Source organism: Typopeltis vanoorti, chromosome 6, assembly GCF_054136105.1.
Source record: "Typopeltis vanoorti isolate ZY-2024b chromosome 6, IOZ_Tvanoo_1.0, whole genome shotgun sequence".
NCBI classification, from domain to species: Eukaryota; Metazoa; Arthropoda; class Arachnida; order Uropygi; family Thelyphonidae; genus Typopeltis; species Typopeltis vanoorti.
Genome location: NC_143554.1, coordinates 158021987 through 158039863, shown reverse-complemented (window position 1 = coordinate 158039863; position 17877 = coordinate 158021987). Strand labels below are relative to the sequence as shown.

The following is a 17877-nucleotide window of genomic DNA, read 5'->3' as shown; positions in this document are numbered from 1 at the left end:
GTTAAAGAAATAAAAATAAAAAATAAAAACAAACTCAAAGGAACTCTGCTTCCAATCAATTATGCTAATTGAAACAGCTTCTTTTTTTTTTCTTATTTTTTTTAAGTAAGGCTGAAATGATTCCATTGAGATCCTGGAAAGCGAATGTAGTAATAAAAATGAACTCAGCAAACCTTTTTTTTTAAATTAAAATTAAGCTATCCTTATATATCCAAGTGGTAGGCTACGTTTACAAACAGGTCAATAAATATAAATTACAAAACAAAGATAAAAAATATGATGAAATTATATTTTTTATCTTTTAGAACGAGTATGAAATTTTAGACATACGTGGGTTTTCTCGGAGATGAAAACGATGTTATATTCGGTATACAACTTGATAATGTTGAAAAACAGTATTAAATAACATACGAATATAGGAACAGTCGATAAGATCAACTGGCAAGAATGAAACACGAATTCAATTAAAATGATAAGGACTCAAATTACGAATTTTAAACGAAAGGGACAAAACGTTTTAAAAACCCTTTAAAGAATGTATGGCAGGTCAGAGCGGTAGTATGACGGTGTCTGATCGTTTCTGAGAAATCGTCATCAGATTGTCTTCATCTCCAAAAAAAAAAAAAAAAAAAAAAAAAAAAAAAAAAAAAAAAAAAAAATCCAGGAGGTATGTCTAAAACTTTACACTTCAAATATATAAAATGTAATTTCAAGACTATTTCTTTGTGTTACTTAAACTTCTTAAGCTGTTTTTAAAACGCAAAACTGTTCTGATATATAAGGCGAACTCCATTCCATTTCAATAAGAGCTTTGCCATATTTATTTTTAATATCTCACTTCGGAGTGACATGAAATCTTTTAAGAACTCTATATTATAATTTGATTGTAATAAAATTTCTCCTTTTTACATAGCGAGACTACATAATAACGTTTAATAAAACGAAAATGACTAACACCGGTTGGTTTTACGATTTGCAGTGACGACTACATTGGGTTTTCGCAAGAAAACCAAATATAAAGAAATCCGCTACAAGTGACGAATACTTCCCATCAAGTTGATTACGTAGTGATTTTTACAGAAATGTTTATCACGATCTTTTCCATAACAATAACGATTCTCGATGCAGTTTGAGAAATCCCGGATGGATGAATGAATCACCAGCCCCCCCCCCCCCCCCCATGCAGACACCTACAGTATATGCTGCACATTATAGAATAGTATTCGCAAATATAACAAAATAGCTATTGGAATCCTGGACGACCACCTAATCATGTTTTCGCATCTTACGTAGTTTTAGATTATTTTAACGAAAACATTAAAACGATATTTCTCAAGAAAATCAGTATTTCAGTGGATTTTATTTATTTATTTATTTTTATTTATTTATTTTTTTTTTGCCACAAATTGTATTTACGGTGAATCGTTGTAAGGCGACTTATTATTCAGATGTTTTCGATGCTTTTCGTGTAACCGCAATGCTGGTGTGCTGTTGCAGGGAGTGCTAATATGATTCGTTGTCTGTAAAATAGTAGCACGATTTATAACCCTTTCACCTTAAGAAGATCGAAGCGAGATGATCGAAGATCGAAGGAGTAGTTTAATAACCAAAGGTTAAAGATTCAAGGCGTTCCTTTCGTGTTTTCGAAACTGGTTCATTTATTTATAAGTTTCGTCTTTGATAAAGAAGCAGTTCTTTGAAGGTTGGAAGCTAATAATTAAACCAGATTTCTCTATAAAGACGCGAGATCGAGGTTTCATATTCTATCTCTCTCCTTCTTTTCTGTTTATTCTTTCAAGAGATTCGCACGTGTTGTGTGAATTTTTCTTTTGTCATTAATTTCTTTTTAATAGCTTTAACCCAAGACCTACTGTTGTCAACCTTCATAAATTAATGGTAGTAAAAAGACCATAAAAGGTAAAAATACTTCGTATTACCATCTTAAAACACTTCAGAGAAATTGTTTTAAGAGCTTCAAGGAAAGTGAAATGTGTGTGTTTAACGAGCAAGGAATCAATAAACATTTTAGATGCAAAGAGCTCATGTTTCCTGGAAAGAGATGTTGAAGGAAACTAAATACACCATTGGACGTCGCCGTCGTTTAAAGATGTCTTTAAAATAACTGTGCAACAGTAGTGAAAATAGCTAAACTATAAAAATAATAAAAACAAAAGGAATAAACTTAAGAAACATTAAAAAAAAAATTGTTGTGTGTGCGTGTGAAAGTAGGGGACAGGACTATTGCATTTATATTTAGCAAGCTACAGGGCGTTTATTAACGGAGATTATGCAAAAAAAAAAATGTCCGAATGATTTGAATCATGTTTGTACGTTGCCAAACTACAGTGCATTCATAATGAAAATTTGCTTAGCATTCCGATTATTTTCTCGCTTTTTTATATATGAGTTTTCTAATGATGTTAATTTTTTTCTCGGATTCTTCTTCTGCAGCTTATCCCACTTAAGTGGGGTCACTGTTGATGATGAGTCTCCGCCACATCCTCCTGTCTTGGGCTGTCACCACATCCAAGTTCTTCATCCTCAAGTCCTCTTCTACCAGCTCCCTCTATCTCTTCTTTTCCACGCTTCCTCCTTCCTTGCACATTCATCTGCATGACCCTTCTTCCCACATATTCGTCCTCCCGCCTCATTACATGACCAAACCATCTCAACCTTGCCTCCTGTATCTTCGCTCTTAAGTTCGTAACTTTCCTTGTTCCCTTCACAAATTTTTTTTCTCGGATCTCACCTAATATTCAACATTCTTTTTTTTTTAAAAAAGGCAGCTAGTTCATTGGATGCTGTGCTTCCTCCATCTTTTAAGAATTCATCATTCTGGCTTCAGTAGTTTCATGGTAACTTCGATGACTTCGTAGGAGAATGACTAAAATCTAACCTTATGGCGTTAGATTCCAGTTGTGTATATCGCAGTAGACATGAACCCAAATCTGAATGATGATGAAGTATGAAATCTTCTGCCTTCTGATTTCCAAAAATTAATGGTCTGAAAGAATTCCGCCTATCCCTTTAACGAATGAAAAGCATTTATTTTTTATTAACAATTCTTCATACTCTGTATTTTATTTTATCAAGGGGTAATTATTTTCCAGACATTATTAGATATTGGCATGTCACATCATACTAGCTTGCTAAACAATACCAAAGTAATCACGCATGTCAGTAATTTCTAAACTTGATGTAACCATGCATGCTATTTTAAGAATGTTTATTGTATGCCCTCCGCTCTAAATCTTAGATTTCATTGGGTTCTTTTGTTTTAAGAGATATTGCTCCTTTTGCAACAACAGGAGGAAAGAACGAAGAGGAAGAAAACTTTAAGACGTCTGAAAATTATAAATATCACTAATCTGTGTGTGTGTGTGTGTGTGTGTGTGTGTGTGTGTGTGTGTGTGTGTGTGTGTGTGTGTGTGTGTGTGTGTGTGTGTGTGTGTGTGTGTGTGTGTGTGTGTAATACTGTAAAATATTTTATTTGTGCAGTAAATATAAAAAGTGCATTCAAAATAATGTGATATTACAACTGGCAGTTTATAATTTGGTAATTGCGAATTTACATTCCCACTTTGATATTCTTTGGGAAAACCAAATGCATAGCTTAAATATCTGTGTTTTAAATTAGCTTCCAGAATGAAGGTCGCTAAATTATCGGTCGTCTAAAAATTTTATTTCGTAAATGTACGTGTAAGCACGTATAAGGAAACGCAATAAGACTGTTCACATCTCTTATAAAATAATCAGAAAAATCAGGTTAAATAGTTAAACAGATTATATACATAATGTGTTATGCTGACGAGGTGCGTTACCAGCAGAACGTGAAATGACTTGCAAATATTGTTATATAAATTGTCATTAGTAGCAAGAACGTATTTTACAATTATACAAAAGAGAATGCATTAGTCTCTACGGGTAAACACAATGACCCAAATTAAATAAGAAAATAATTGTAGCAAGTGAGTTCATGGCCATCCTAGATGCAATAATGTCTGCTTGTGGAAGGATGGAATAATAACAACAGCAACAGCTAAGTAAATGATGCACGTTGATCACAAAAAAGACGACTTTCGCGATAGACTCACCGACTTCCTATCCGATTTCACAATAATATTATTAACTTACTCTTGGGAAATCGGGTAGGAAGCCGATGTCCGCCATTAGTTATCACCAGTAATTGGAATCATGGCTACTGACAATTTGAAGATCTCGGGAGCGAGAGTACGACAAACGACTGCTGTCAAAACTCTTAACATTCGTATAATAGTGAGAGTTCTACAGTCTACTTGTAATGCGGTTTATAAATTCCGGTTTCAGGAAGAAAAAATATTTCCCTGTGCCAAACAATGACTAACTCTGGAAATGGCTGAAGAAGAACTTAGAAACTTTCCTTCTGCGATTGGAATTGAACTTATAGCGGGCTTGCTACTGGCGATCTGGCATTATGAAAGCAAAAAGGTTATCAGATTGTTACACAGACTAACTGCGAAATATAAAATCATTAAAATAATGGAAAGATTACGACTTGAATGTAATGAACCCATCTGAATAGTAAGGAGTTTTTAAAATATGACAGATGTTAAAAAAAAAGAAGCAAATTTTGATTTTAATTTTGCTTTCTAGTTGATTACGAAAAAAAAATTTAACCAGTTTTTATTCTTGACAGCTTGTGGCATTATATACCGGATATGACGTCATTATGCCATCGTTCTAACATCGGCTAGCACTTGGCACCTTCGTGGACGTGCAACTAGACTAGCGTAAACATTTCTCTGTATACAAAAAAAATAATAACAATAAATGCAGTGCAATTCTTTCTATGCATTTTTTATTTCTAGATTTTATTACGTATAAGAACATCAAATAAATACTGAGAGGGCGTTATGGTAGTGTTATTAACAATTTTGAAATGTAGTTAAGAACGTTACATGGAAAACAGTTTTTTGCATGACCTAACTAAGAATTCTCCAGCTGATTTTCTAATACTTGACTGCTCTGAAGAAGAAATTTAAGGCATGAAACAGTTGAACTTTGTGACGGTTTATGTGCTGTTGAGAAATAGGGCAGACATATCCATGATCAAACAGCAGGACAAAAATGAGGCCGTCGGTAATAATATATCGGTGAGGTTGTGCCATTACAGAATGCGTGCACCCTAAAGAATATGCGTTCAGTGGGTCATTCTGGGAACAATGAAGCGCTGTATACACTGATGACCAGTAAAGGTGGGTTATTAATAACATCAAAGAGGTCAATATATGTAGCAGTTGCTTCCGTATGCGATTTCGGATACTCTTCTGTTGAAAACGAAATGCCCACTTCGTACATCTTTAAAACTAGCAGCGAATGTGAAAGAAATAAGATTGTAAATGTTGCATTTTCTTTATTATTTAATATTTCTTCATTATTATAAAGATGCTTATAGCTAAAACATAATGGTGTGTATAAGGTGAAAGCTTTTAAAATCATTTTAAGTCCTTAGCATCTTAAAAACTTAATATTTTATACTCTTATAGACAAAAATGCTTCAATTAAATATTTTCAGATCGAAAACGGACCATATTACGTTACTGAACAATAAATTAAATGGATAAATAGGTCCTCTGATGCCTCCCCCCAAAGGTAAGGAGAATTAGCACAATTCTTTTAGCTTTAACTTTTGAAATTCGGTAGCAGCCATTCCCAACCCCCTACTCTCCTAATAGCTGATTTCTTGGCTACCAGCGATATCAAGACATCGGGATAACAGTACGACGAACAGCTGCCACGATTTCATGTTCCTAAATCCTAACTGGTGTTATTCTTTGAGATGCTGTTGGTTTTACAGTCTGTTTCTAAGTTACGGGGAGGGATAAAAACCTGAATTTCCGGGATAAAACCTTAATAGCCTGCATCAAACATCGATTAACTCTAAGAAAATAATAACATATTTTTGAGGGTTCGACTGGGAAAAGAAATCCACTGGCGATGTACGTAGTACGAAACTTGTTTCAAGCTTTTGTAAGTTAAATTATTTTACCTTGTTTGCCTTTTCCCTCCTCCCAAAATAAAATAAATCAAAATTTCAAATTTTATTTGAGTGATATGTTGTTTGTGTTTGGAATTATGGCCGAAGAAGCTGAGTCTGTTGCCTTAAGGAACTGGTGACATCTGGAAGGTCAACGGAGGTGCACTCTAAAAACGAATCCCAATACATCACAATTTTCTCAATGCAAAGAACGTCACTGCCTTACCACACCTTACTCGAGTAACCTCTTCCATCACAGCTCTCCTACATCTACCTGATAAATTTCCTTATAAATGTTTCTTATAAATTCCCTTACACTCGTAGATGTCTCGTAATCTTACTGCCGTTATCATCAAACTCTGTGAGCCTTTCTACAACTTCATATTTGTATTATTCTTCTTGAGTCCTGAATATCTGGGAGATAACGAAATGCTGCATTAGTTCCTGAGGTAAGTAACATTGGCTCTTTTGATACGATGTTACTTACCTCAGCATTTCGTTATCTCCCAGATATTCAGGACTCAAGAAGAATAATACAAATATAGTCTTATGATCATCAGTGGTCCTAACAGGCACTTAAGCGCCCACGACCCTTCCAAGTATTCTTGAACTTTGCAATCGTAACTCGAGGATAAGGTGGTTAGCCCTATGCCTCCCGGTGTGTCTCCTATGTCTGTAGATGTGTATGTTCACGGGGTCGGTTTGCTTGTTCTAGGGAACGAAAAACCCGAGTTTCCGGGTGAAAAAAGCCCTTTTGTCGAAAGAGACCAGATAAGGGTTCCTCACGTCACCGACGGGAATCGAACCCAGGTCTTTCCGACCAAAGGGCTTCGTCTATAGCGACTGAGCTGTGGTGGCTGTAAACATAGTCTTATGACCTTGTATAATAATTGCATTTCTTTCCTGAACAGTGAATAATGGCAGCAGTCTTCTGGATGATTTTCACGAGTGTTGCAATGGCTCCTCGAAATATCAGCCCCTTGTCCACGTTATTCTCTGAAGCCCTGAGGAATGCAACTTTTTTAAATGCACTTGAAGGCCTTCAGTAACTAGGGTTGTATTCTCACACCAGGCAATAAAATTCATGTACTGTTTTGTATGTATTCCCCCCCCGCAATAAGTTATGAACCTATGGTATCGTGCCAGTGCTAAGAATTATTTTTACCATTTTTGTATTTGCTTATTTAATTTTTTACATAATCCGGAAAGTTTGCTCTAAAGACCAAAAATGGAGCATTTTCAAGTCTATTCGCACCTCCAATAAGTGGAAAGTGCTCTGACGACGAGCGGTGTGATTCTTCTCTCACCTAAAGACAACCACAAACACCCAAGCCCATGGCTTGGGTTCGAACCCGTAGATTATTGGTTGGAGAGTAGGTGTGTTCAAAACTACCAGTTCGACAAAACTACAAATCTTCCGTGGCTCAGACAATATCAGTGACGCCCTTTGGTTCAAAAGAGCTGGGTTCGAATCACGTTTAGGTTGCAAATAATCTTTAGAAATTCTTTTCAACCAAAGATCAAGCCTGTTTCATACGAAGGTGGCAGGCTATTTTTTAATTACGTGAAACTTCGGTTTTTCATCCCAACTTTCCAGTAACATGACTAATTCCCTAAATAGACAATTTACATACACAGCCTTAGTAATTAATTGTAAAACGACATTTTATACTCTCGTTTCTTCTGTATGACTGACGGTCACGTGTCCTATAAACATCTTTTTTGTACCAGTAGCACATCATATTCGTCAATCCAGATTTGTATGTGGGTGTGCGTGTGTGGTCACCTCTAATTAAATGCCGAAGTTACAAACATTTTCAAGCTTTTCATTTTAACAGTGTTATATATCTCTAGCTATGGTATACAATTTTGTATTCACCCCTCTTTATATTGTTAAATAAAGCAAGACAAGAGCGATTTATATATATATATATATATATATATATATATATATATATATATATATATATATATATATATATATATATATATATATTTGTTATCTGGGAATTAGGGTTTACTTTCAAAAATAAACCTCTTGAGACGTATATTTGCGGAACTAAAACTTTTTTCTTTTTTTATTAAATATATATGCATATAAACCTCTCAATTTGAGGACCGATATGTTTTGAATAGAGTGCATATTTGATATACTGTTCTTCATATATTTCCTCCTGAAATTCAAACCGGCGATTAGAAATAGCCCCTGTCGATAAGCAAGATGGCTTTTATTTGGAAGCACGTGCATTACCATTTCGCCTAGATGTTAAGAACCATTATAACGAGCTTTCAGCTGAAGGTGAGTTATTCGCCCTCACACACAGCTTTTTACCCATTTCTCAAGTTAATCCATTTTTGACAGGCAGTTCTTACTTCTCTTTCTTGAAAATTTAGGGTTTCATATCCTTTGAACTCAGAACAAATTAACCATAAAACTCATGCTGTTTCAGGCAATACGAGTAAAGGTTTGGGAACACGAAATGCCCGCAGTTGCCCTGCTAAAATCATAGGTAGCAGTGAATTCAACTGTTGGTTATAGTTATAGATGAACACCGTGCCTACAGATTTCCACACGCTAGTTAGGAGTGAAAGAATTCCGTCTACTTCCTATTGGGAAAAACGCGTTCGATGATTTATATTTTATTTCTATGAAGCCAAGCTACTTGGACTTCTGATAGGTCATTGAATCTAAAACAGCGAGAAGTGAAGATTAGGTAATCAGCTTAACAACAAAATTCTCGTACATATTGGGAACTAAGATTTGTTGTTAAATATACACACACATAAAACTGTCAGTTTGAGGATCACAGTGTTTTGAAATGGGGTACGCATTTCGAAATATGTTTATCCTCAAAATTTATTCTTCGTTCGTTATTTAGTTGGAAATTTATACGTCCTTCCTTTCTTCGTCGAATTCATAGTGGAGGCGAAACTTCTTCCTTTTATCTGTCACAGATAAACACGAGAAACCAAAAAAGAACAATTTATCGTCAGATCAGAGCAAGGGCAAAGGTTTAAATGCTGTTTTGGGAATGATTTATTTCCCTTAAAGAAAGTTCTTTGTGACTAATCGAGCCCATTTCTAACTTAAGATGCAATTCTTGTGTAGTTAGTAACACGGATATGATGCTGACAACAGTTGTAACTACATTCATGCCCGAGAGCTCCGAAGCGTACAGAGGAAGTGATGTGAATGGCTGACTAACTGCGCACTCAACAACAGAAAACAAGATTCTATCTTAGTAACATCCGATGTTCGTTTCAATATTTTGCAACAATAATTGAGTGACTCAGGACTATAAAAGCTACGAATGAGTCCATTACTTTCTGGAAACAATAGTAGAAAGAGATTCAAAAGAAATTCGAAACTGCTAATTCGTCAAATATGTCTTTATGAACTGATGAAAGAGGCAAAGCAAGTACAAACTGTCTTTATGCGTGAGTAAAGAGTTTTGACGTGTATATAACTTAGCAAAACATGGTTTGGAATCTCATCCTCGATACGAGACACTTTTATAAGGACTTTTCAACTGAAGGTGGATTAATTGGTCTAATATGGATACAGCGCGGTTTTTCCTGCCAAAAATCCAGTTGATTTTTTTCTTCTTAACACAAACAGGCAACAGTATGCAGCTGACATTTCTATCATAGCATCAAGCATCCAGTGAGAATGGAAAGCCCCACAATTCTTACAATGTAATGGAGAATTAAAGTTTAGTTAAACCTTTGCAAAATCAAATCCTTTAACAGTAGTTCTTTACTTTTACGAATTATACTAGTTTTAGTGATATTTCTTCAATGTAAGAACATTTTTCGACATCCACGTAAATATTAGAAGCCATGATTGGAATGATTAGTATTCCAAGCCATAACAACAAAAGCAGACGCAAAATGATACGTAAGGTTATTTCGCGTTCGTGATTCAAGATGTTATATAATACAAGAGACAAATACGATACAAAACACTGTATAATACCGTATATACTGCTTGGAAAGAATCAAACGGACACCATAGTGTAAGGATACTAGGATACCCACCGTAATAAGATGTAGGATTTCCTGTTGTTGCGATGAATGCTGCAATCCTAAGGAGCATACTTTCCACAAGCATACGACAATGATCAATGGGAATGTTGGACCATCTTCCTGTATGTAATGAGGTCCTGCACTGTTGTGGAACGGATGTCTCTTGACCTCATCAGACGTTCCATTTCATCCTGCAGATGTTCAATAGGATTGAAATCAGGGCCAGACTTATGCATGGTGCATTGTCTTGCTGAAAGAGACAATGATCAGTTCCGTAGAAACTCGACAAGGCAGGAAGCTTGCATTGTCCAGAATGTTCAGATAACTCTCGGAGATCATCGTTCATGGCACCACGAACAGAGGTCCGAGACCAAACTAGGAAAAACAGCACCATACCATCACACCACCACCACCTCCGAATTTCATAGTTGGGGTTATGCACTCTGGTGGATGACGTTCACATGGCATCTGTCACATCCATATCCGTCGATCTGCTCGGTAGAAGATGTAACGTGATTTTCTCCCCATAACGCAGATTCCAAGCTTCCACAACCCACTGTACACACACACTGAAAACTCCGGATTAGATTCAACGTGTCGGCCGACGAATGGTGGTTTTTATATATTATTCTTCGTAGCATCCTACGGTAACGTTCAGTGAGTGTGGTGGGTCGTCCGCTGCGAGTAGCATTTGCAGTTGTCTCCCTGCCTCCCATGTCAGTATGATATCACTGATTGTTGACTTGGGATGGCCCAATTTGTCAACAATTTGCTGAACAGATAGGCCTGCAACATGGTATCCTATCACATCGCCTGTTTCAAATTTCATCAGTTCCATTTTCGTAGCCATTTCACCCGGACACAGTTGCACTGATTTCGGAGCATCATATTTCCCCAGTTTATACCAGCTACTGACTCGTGACATGGCGCATAATGTCCATGGGGTATCCGTTAACTTCTTTCCAAGCTGTGTACATAATACTGTTTCTTTGCATTCCTATTTTAAAGCAAGGAATACGGTTTATGAACTTCAGCGTTTCAATAGTATGCCATGTATTCATTTCAGAGACATTTCTATGCAAGCTCTTTCAATTACTTCGGCTGTGAACTGAGTAAATACTAGCTTTTTTTTTTTTTTTTTTGCCTCAATGGAGTTGCCACAAGAGCTAGATTTAGTGTGTGCATCCAGCGTTAACCCATGGAAGACTATAGAAATTCCATGTAATAATAATAATATTTAAGCTTCGAATAAATATTGTCTAGAAGGGAATATGTTACATTTTTTCCTGGAAAATTTTCTAAACATAAAAGAGAATATTCATTTCTGGCTGCTGTTAACTAGGAAAATCTTACAGGAATATTTCAGTTCCCGCAAACGTAGAGTGATATCGATATCACTTCGGATATCAAGAAAATTCCTCGAATAGAACGCAGTTCCAGTCGGTATCAATACAAAAGTGAAGAACTTCACTTCATTTGAGCCACTAACCTTAATCAGCGACATGCTTCGACTGTATTACAGCAGATGCATTTCCACGCAAGAATCAGCATCGTCTGATTAAGGTAACGTTAATCAGAGCGGATTGGTGAGAAAAAGAAGCAGGTGTGCAACATAAGTCTCTCCCCACAAGATAAGTAGCGCATTGAATAGAAATGCCTGTATGATAACCATCTCAATTTTAACTCTTATTATCAGTGAGGCCCGCAGTCACTCACCTTTGACTGCATTAATCACTCTCATCGAGGCGTTGAGATTTTTGTCCCTGTCTTCGAAAGATTTTTGGGTCCCACAGGGATCATTTCTCATGCACTGAGAGTATTCTTTGACGTCATCATGACGCACGAAGGTACATGAGGTAGAAATAAAGGGGCCCTTTTAGGGTGCAACATCACCGAAGCACTCAAATTAAGGGGAGAAAGGATGAGGCCATTGCACTGAAAACATGCCACGTGTAAGGGCTTAACGTATGCTTACCTACGTTATCGCATCCGCAAATAACGTTTCTGCAAGATGGAAAAGTTAAGTGGAATGTACTTGTTTTTTTTTTCTTCTTTTTTTTAACGTCAGTAATTTTTCATTAATTGTCTGTTGCCGAGATTTGAAGATCTATTACTGTGTTTAATCGTAAGAGGGCAGTGTGCTTTCTTACTGCCTTAGAAAGAATTGTCGTTTTAATTTGCTACAAATATTGTGAAAATATCTCGTGCATTTAACTACAAACAAGTATTGAGAAAGTAACAAGTTTTTTTGTTTTTTTTTTCCCCGTAGTACGGCGCTGTTAAATCATATCCCAAAAGCAAAATTACTATTTTCATAATTTACTCGCAAGACGTTTGTGAGAAAAGGTTCCATTTGAAAGGCTTTTCTAACAACTATTGGAATGCAAACTGAGTTCCGATCTAAGAATTTCTGATTTATGAAGTTAACACGGAAGATTTGTGGCTTTCCTAATAAACTTTCCTCCTTGTTTTACTTTAAATTGGGAAGGTTAATACTGTTATTCTTTAGCAACTATGAGCTGGTCAGTGTTGCACGAAGACATCGGATTATCTACCGTATTCTGGATGAACAAATTGTTGAAGAAGGTGCTGAGTATGATTCGCAAACGTACTTTCTCGTCCAAAGGAAAATCTGTACTTAGTCTGCACTATCAGCGACCCGAATGAAGAGAAGCTGGATAATCGGAAGGTGCTTTGGCGTGCAAACTGAGTTCCGATCTAAGAACTATGGACCTGAATTAGCACCCCTTTCAAAATAACCATCCAGCCAGCTGTAAAACGACACTTTTCAAGAAGTTAGATGTAAACTCATCAAAAAATTAATCAAACATTACCTCAGCAGGTGCTCGTGGGTGATTCAAGGTGTGAAGAAAGCGACTGATATTTCATAATTAATTTCTTGTGATTAATAGTTTTTGTGAGCCATTCCCCTATTTTCCACTTTCGCTACAAAGTCTTAATCATATCTTCTGAGAGTTTCCATTTTCCTAAATCTTCCTTTGTGCTTTTTAATTGCATCCCCCCCCTTGTCTTCGAGATATAAAAATTCCCGAAATTAGTTTTTCAAAATATAAAGTCGAATTTCTGATAGAAAATCAATTTTAACTAATTGCTTTTAACCTAATCTCAGCTTAATATGCCCTTGTTGATCAATTCTTGCTTTGCAATGCAATTGGCAGACGCCTTAGTTGCTCCGGAACATCCCAGTGGCCTACTTTCAGAAAGTCTAAACGGCCCAGTTTTAATGAAAAGGTGTTGTAACCTATGTTTTTTTCTGAATGAACATTTTAATAACTAATGTTGATTCAGCAGAAGGACTAGTGCAAAATAAAACTAATTTTCCATTTAGGGAAAATGATGTTAAAAAGGTTGCTTAGACAAGAAAGTTGGACATTCACTTGCCTTAGAACTTGATCATTTTCAAGGGTCGCATGCATTATTTTATGCTTTCAACAGTACTGACGAGAAATCCCCTCTCAATTTTTGAGTGTTCGAAATTATGAAAAACACAAAGGATTATTTCCGTGTTTATTATTATTATACTAGAATATGCTATTGTCAAACGGCCTCAGTGTTCCTCAGTGTTAGAAACTTCAACTAAGTGTAATAAATGCAACTTACATTACCCGGCGATGTCAATTTGCCCTCGTCAGTTAGCCGTCTCCAAAGTTGTTGTGATTCCTACTCGACACGTCATCTGTCCAACGATAGACATGAGGTTTGCAAATATTTCAATTATTTCATTTGTATCGAACACAAGAATTGACGTTATAAAAGACAAATATTGGCAGCTAAAAACCAAAACTTTCTATCTCTTAGGCAAAGTGAATGAACCCACATTATAAAGTTTTTTTTTCTTTTTTCTAAATGACTGAGGCAGATAAGATGAGTAAAACTAAATTACATTTCGTTTATCACATCGTTAAACACCTTTCAATAACTTAATTTGACAAGTTATACCAATAAACGCTTATCTAAATTACTTGGCGATTCAGATTGGCATTGAAAGTGTTCACCTGCCGGAACTATAACTAAAACTTGATATTATCTTCCTTATTAAACAAATTCTTGCATCATCAGAGAACTAAAATAAAACGTTGGCGTCAGTTAAGGTTACACGGCATTTTCTTATTTTATCTACCAATAACATCACGTCTTACGTCACACGCATAAGACTTTAAGGCAGAACATGCAGAACTCGATAGAAATAACATTACTGTAATAAGATGGCTAATGATTTTTACATTTACGTTAAGACACACGTTCCGGTGAAATTCGAGATATTTTAAAAACTGAGAATGGAATTACCACAAAATTCGGTATGAGACACAATAAAATTCCAGGGATAGATGCGACACACTTTCCCTTGATCGGTGATGCTACATCAGACAAGGATCGCGATGGTCGATATAATTGTAATAATGAGGGCTACGCCATATTTACGGAAAGTGCAAATGTTACCCGAATTTATAAAGAAGGGTCCAAAAGGGAAAGGATGTGGCGGTAAAATAATTGAGAATGTTTAATCGTTGTACACGTAGGTTTCTGTGGTTAAGCAGTTCTGTAAGTAGTTTTCAGTATTGAGATCACATTATAATGTAAATAAGGAGTTTATTAAACAAATTGACACCCCACAAGTTTCGTCCGTCGTAAGACCTTCATCAGGGATAATGATACATAAAAGTTTTACACAACAAAAGCCTATTAACGATTAATTACACATATTAGATGTTTTTTTGTTTTGTTTTTTTGTAACTTCACATTTGTATTCTGATTTACCAATTATTTAACAGTTGTGAAGCTATCAAAAACATGTAATTAATCGTTAATAGGTTTTTGTTGTGCAAAACTTTTATGTATCATTATCCCTGATGAAAAGTCTTACGACGGACGAAACTTGTGGGGTTTTTTAATTGTTTACTTCTAATAAATTCTTTATATTACTATGTGGTCTCAATACCGAAAACTACCTACAGAATGTTTAATTGTATTTAGGGTGTCTGTAGACCTTCTAACAATACCCCCCCTCCCCACGGCACTGTTTTGCACTAGGGCAGTGCTTTTCAAACTTCTGGATGTCAGAGCCCCCTTTGGAAAAATTAAAATATTTCACGGGCCGCCCTCGAAAACAATTCGTAATACAGACATATATTATTATAATATTTCTTGTATTTATATTCAATACAAAACATACACAGCGAATATTGCAAAAATCAAATGCAAATATTACATTTTTAGCATCTTACATACACATTTGACATGGCACATTATCTCATATTGTTATATAGATGGATATATTGTTATTGTGCATTTGCAGTACCAGAACATGAAACGTAAAACGATTAGTAATAAAGAAAGAATTAAAAACATAAAAGAAGTTTAATAACAGTTTAATGTGAAAGATGTATTTCAATACTGCTACACAAAAAGTCAATATCAGGTGAAATATTTGAAACTGCAATTCTTAGATTTCTGCTTTGAAATGAAAGTTATATGAATCAGCATAGATTTACTAATATTCATTAAGCACCGAAATACGCAGGAAGCAAAATTTGTGAACCCGCACCGATGTGTGATTTTTTTCCATTAAAATATAAAAAATAACAAAAATAAATAAATAATAATTAAATATGTTTCTTTTAAGATTAAAAAAAAACTACTTAGTCTTAAAACATTTTAAATTTGTTTTCATTATTTCACCCCCTCCCTCAACAAAACCTACGACCCCCAAGGGAGCCACGGTCCACATTTTGGGAAGCCTGGTCTAGGGGACCACTCGTGTGTGGTGTTGACATATATGTAAAAAAAAGCTGAGTATAAATTTACACACACACACACACATGCACATTACATTGTTGATTTAGTTGGATGGCATCTCCGCTGTCCAAACAAAAGGCCGTGAGTTCGAAGCCTACTATGACATGGATCTGTGAAAGCCTCTAGATGATAGACGATTTTTGTCACCTAATGTGAAACCCCTACCCTGCTTATGGACGAGACCTAAAGTGGAATTGAAAAGTGTATTTGGTCTCAGGGGCAAGGGCATCGGATTATCTAACCATTAAGTTTGCCGGCGGTGACAAAAGAACAAGACCTTGACAACATTAAGCAGAAAGAAGGCCTCCTGGCTGTAGGTTCAACCAACTCGTCTCAGCTTCACAACAGTGCAATTATGCGAGCAACAAGCATTATCTATATATGACTAAAAATAGTGCAGGTGTGCGTATTTGTTCATAATTTGGTCTGGGACATAAAAATACTCAATACTTGAAACATTTACATCCCAGTATTGAGTTTACAATAAAACATGCAGATCGCTGTCTTATTAGGATATTCTGGTCCTTGTTTCCAACCAAGATCATTTAACTCACGCTGTATGTACAAAGAAAATAAATAAAAGAAATACATGCAGAATCACATGTTTTCTCTTTTACATGGTCCACACTAATCAAACAATTCGAAAAAATGGGCTATGAGAAACCATGCATTAAACTTGCTGACAATGAGTCACGTGCATGATGAGCGAGTTGCACGTTTTCAGATACCAACCGAAAAAAAAATCATTCTTGTTCAGTAAGGTGTTTATAGTTTCCTGCTTTTTATTTAATTTCATGTTATGCAATTATTTCGACCCGAAATTCGATAGACGAATTTCGGGTCATACAGAATGCCCACTTTATTCACAAAATTGCATCCAAATCACGTTATTTACATATCAGGAAAATATTGCATTTAGGGGTAAATCGTGCAATGGTCAGAAGGATAAAAGAAGAGAAAGAAGAAGCACGCATTGTTCAGAAGTTTGCAATTCCTGTCTGTATTAATATGCTTGGGAAAGTTCAGAGGAAAGACACCAAAGTGATAGAATCTGGAATGATTTGGCTTCTCTTATGAAGAAAGATTTTTGATTTTGTAGGTGGCAGCACGAACAAGAAGGGAGTTCAATGAAGTTTACAAAGCTGTTAAAAGAAAGAAATTGAATGATGGGGTTTCACTTTTACTAGGAGGGCCTGAGTTTTAAACTAATGAAGTTACTGGAGGTTAGGCTTAATAAATTGTAAATCATTCTTTTAATGACAGAATAGTGAATCGCTAGAATAAATTTCTAGGTGTAATGCAGATGTCGTAAATAATTTCAAGGATTTGGATGACATTAATTTCATTGAACTGCTGTGCCTTGTAGTTAACGTTGAATACTTCTGTTGAACTTTCGCGCAACTCTGCAGCCATCAAAGACATTCAGACGTTGGTTTCGAATAAGTTTACTTCTTTACATCAGATTTAATAATTATGCATGGCATCAAATCCTTCTAGTTGAAATAATGTGCATGATTATGTAACAAGTCTGTCCTCTCACTCACCGGAAAGTACTTTGTTAGTGGCTGTTCAGCAGTAAGAGCTTCGAAAACGTCACGGCGACTACCGACAAGTCGTTTAAATCTTAGATGTGGGCTAATGAAGACACCATTAACTTATGAAATGGTTCCTAACGACCTATTTAAGAACAAATGATAAGATGTGATCCAACCCTTCCGCAGACTAATTTGAGGGGAGGAAAGGAAAGAGAAAAGGGGATCCTTTGAAACATAATGCTAATAAAAGCAGCCCACAGCTGAGTGACAGTACAAAGCATGTTGTTTAATCAAGCAGCTGTCAAGGTCACCTTCAAGGTTTTCTCCTTGCGACCGTGATTAAATAAAGAAAGGGGGTTTCTGTTCATTTTAAATAATTTTCTTTCTTTTTTTGAGACAATTCCTCCTACGAAATGTCGGAAGCTTACAGCATATTAGTAATGGTTGATTGCATACGGAATCTTGACGATGTATTATTAAACA

General features: G+C 35.8%; 2 protein-coding genes across 2 annotated transcripts in view; one reads left to right on the top strand and one right to left on the bottom strand.

Annotated features, from left to right (window-relative positions):
- Positions 1-13682, bottom strand: part of LOC150106148 (histone H4-like) — a 214436-nt gene extending 200754 nt beyond the window's left edge. Inside the window, exon 1 of the mRNA XM_090393894.1 lies at positions 13664-13682. The gene's annotated coding sequence lies outside the window, so the exon portion shown is untranslated. The remainder of the gene's footprint in view (positions 1-13663) is intronic.
- Positions 1-17877, top strand: part of LOC150106147 (putative fatty acyl-CoA reductase CG5065) — a 212891-nt gene that overhangs the window by 16897 nt on the left and 178117 nt on the right. The window lies entirely within an intron of this gene.